Here is a 2,964-nt window from a genome sequence, read left to right as displayed (position 1 = left end):
TTACCTTCTCTGTTTTTTCCCCTCCCATCCCTTCCCTCCCCATCTCCCCAACTCCTCCCTCCCCTCCAACCTGAAGTTGTAAAGTTCGTTTTCAACATAGTATCTTGTACATCTTATTGTTACAATGAGTCAACCTGTATCCTTGTTTTAACATTTTGTTATTCCCTCTCCCTCCCCAAATTAGAAAAATGTATATACAAGATGCAGGGCACAAGAAGCAAATACAGTGATTATACCATGAGGGAAGAACATACAAAAGAAACAAAAAAATTACATAGTATATTAAAAACAACAGTGACAAAGAAAAAAGCCTCTTGTGTCCCTATCTTGGGTTTCATTTTGCAAAATATGGAATGCTTCATGAATTTGCATGTCATCCTTGCACAAGGGCCATGCAAATCTCTATATCATTCCAATTTTAGTATATATGCTGCTGTAGCAAGCACGCCTTTTGAATTCTTGTGCAATGTATTTTTGTCATTATGTGTAACTTAAAAATACCTTAAGCTAGCCAGGCCTCATGTCTCACGTCTGTAATCCTAGCTACTGCGGAGGCTGAGATCTGAGGATCATGGTTCAAAGCCAGCCTGGACAGGAAAGTCAGTGGGACTCTTTAATTAAGAACAAAAAGCTGGAAGTGGAGATGTGGCTCAAGTGGTAAAGCACTAGCGTTAAAATTCAGGGATTGCACCCAGGCCTTGAATTCAAGTCCCAGGACTGGCATGTGAAACAAAAACAAAAACCCCTAAGCTATCTGCACAGAAGGTTAAGAGAAAAAAAAAGAACATATAGATACAGATGTATCAGTATTAATACCTGACAACAGGGACTAAGTGGACTGTAGGTAAACAGCAGGAAACATCAGAACAAGGCAGCAGGGCCCTGACCCAGAGGGACTCTTGCATAAGTTCATCGTGACTTTAAAAGTGCAAAATGTATCCTCATGTTTGATTATATTCTACAAGTGCTCTTTTACTGGTGCTGGGATCCAACCCAGCTAGGCAGACCCGCTACCACTGGGCTATGCCCTGGTCCTCAGCCCCACTACAAGTATTTTGACTTGGGGGTCACATACCTTCTATTTTCCACAAGAGAATAGTGAAGATTTCTGGCCTAGGAGCTGAAGAATAGAGTTTGTATTATGTCTTAAGTGTTTTCTGTGTCAGACTTGTCTCCCCAATTTGTTTTGTACCTCTGCTTTTTCACTTGAGCATCTAGCCATCTAGCTGATGGATTAACTGGATGCTTTTTGACTTACTGCCTGTCATTATTCTTCCTTCCAGCAGGAGGAGTGAGTTTGATGATTTAGTTATACTAGGCTTTGTTTGATGTACTAAACTCAAAGGGACTTTAGCAAATTTTTTTTTTAATGTGAAAATTTTCAAAATGAGTTAAAAATTGTAGAAAGTCATCGGTTTTTCTCCTTTTCTTCTTTCTCTTACTCCTTCTCCTCCTCCTCCTTTCTTTTTCTTTTGAGATAGGGTCTCATTATGTTACCCAGACTTCCCTCAAACTCCTAATCTTTAACTGCAGTCTCCCAACTGTTGGTATTCTAAGCATGCATGACCATAATCAGCTTCCAACTTAATTCTTATTGACATTAGTCTCATTAAAGAGCTAAAATGAATTGGAAATCCTACTGAACAAATTCTTTTTCTGATAAAGAAAGCAGTATGAAATAAACACACTAACAACAACAACAATCCTTGAATTTAGGTAGATAATTTTGAATCCTCATCCTGCTAAGCTCCTGGTGGACGTTTTAAGGGCAGTTACTGAAGTTTCCTAGAACATAATTCCTTTATGAGTGAAACTAGAAGGTTGTGATAGGTGATCTGAAAGGCCTCTTATGACTCCATCTTAATGCTCTAAGATTAACAAAAGCAACATCCCCAGTGGACAATTTTCTAAGAGATGATCGTGAAGCTATCTCTGTGATTCAAAGCGAAGGTATTAAAAATGGTCTAATTCTACCCAGAGGATTTCAAGATGAATAGAAAGGAGATAAGCAGAAGTGTTTTAGAAAAGAAAAAAGGCAATAGTGGGTTTTAATTGGGTATAAAGAGCCAGACAAGAAACTGAAGCAAGAAAAGCAAGAAACAAATTTTTAAAAAACCCACAAGGGGCTGGCGGTGTAGCTGAGAGGTAGAGTGTTTGTCTAGCATGCACAAGTTCCTGTGTTCAATTTCTAACACAACAAACAAATGAGAAAATTTGAAGCCTTAAGAATTAGTAACAGACCTCTGAAGCCTGCCAACAAAATTTATTTGCACTAATTTTAATACTGGAAAATTTCCTTTATGGAATATAATATAGACTGACATTTCTGAACTTGGCAAAGTAAATGCTGCCATACTTTCTGTCCCACTGTAAATCAGTAAGGCATGTAACAATTACACCAAACAGTACAGTGAGACATTGGACAATGGGCAGAGCAATAATATGCACCCCCCCCCCGAGAGAGAAGAAAGGGACAAACTGAGCCTTGTAATCACCTTGAATTCTTAATTGAAAGCATTTTCTAGGCTACGATGTAGGGACAATAAATGAGAATGAATTGGTTCCACTGAGGTGGAGGAATAGAGTTTTGAGTAGGAGAAACTGGAAGTAGTTGGAACTAATGGAGTAGGATAGTAGAACTAGAGAAAAAATGAGTTATTAAGGCTGGACATGGTAAAACACATCTGTCTTCTTAGTTTCTTGGGAGGTAGAGACTAGAAGGATCATGGTTCAAGGCTGGTGTGGGAAAAAGTTAGTAAGACCTCAACCAACAAGATAGACACAGTATTTCATTCCTGTAATCCTAACTATATAGGAAGCATAAGCAGGAAGATTGTGCTCTGAGGCCAGCCTTGGGAATCGGTGTGAGACCTTATTACATAATAACTGAAGCCAAAGTGGGATACAGGCATGGCTCAAGTAGTAGAACACTTAGCGAATGAGGCCCCCGAGTTCAAACCCCTG

General features: G+C 39.1%; 1 non-coding gene across 1 annotated transcript; it reads right to left on the bottom strand.

Moving 5' to 3' along the window:
• Positions 1–342: 342 nt before the first annotated feature.
• LOC138821124 (U6 spliceosomal RNA) lies at positions 343–446 on the bottom strand. The gene has a single exon (XR_011370063.1). It is a non-coding gene; the product is annotated as a U6 spliceosomal RNA (small nuclear RNA).
• Between the last annotated feature and the right edge of the window lie 2,518 nt (positions 447–2,964).

The sequence above is a fragment of the Dipodomys merriami genome, unplaced genomic scaffold (genome assembly GCF_024711535.1).
Source record: "Dipodomys merriami isolate MVZ:Mamm:240054 unplaced genomic scaffold, mDipMer1.0.p SCAF_9, whole genome shotgun sequence".
Lineage (NCBI taxonomy): Eukaryota > Metazoa > Chordata > Mammalia > Rodentia > Heteromyidae > Dipodomys > Dipodomys merriami.
Note: the sequence above shows the minus strand (reverse complement) of the source record. Positions and strands in the feature narration are given on the sequence as shown.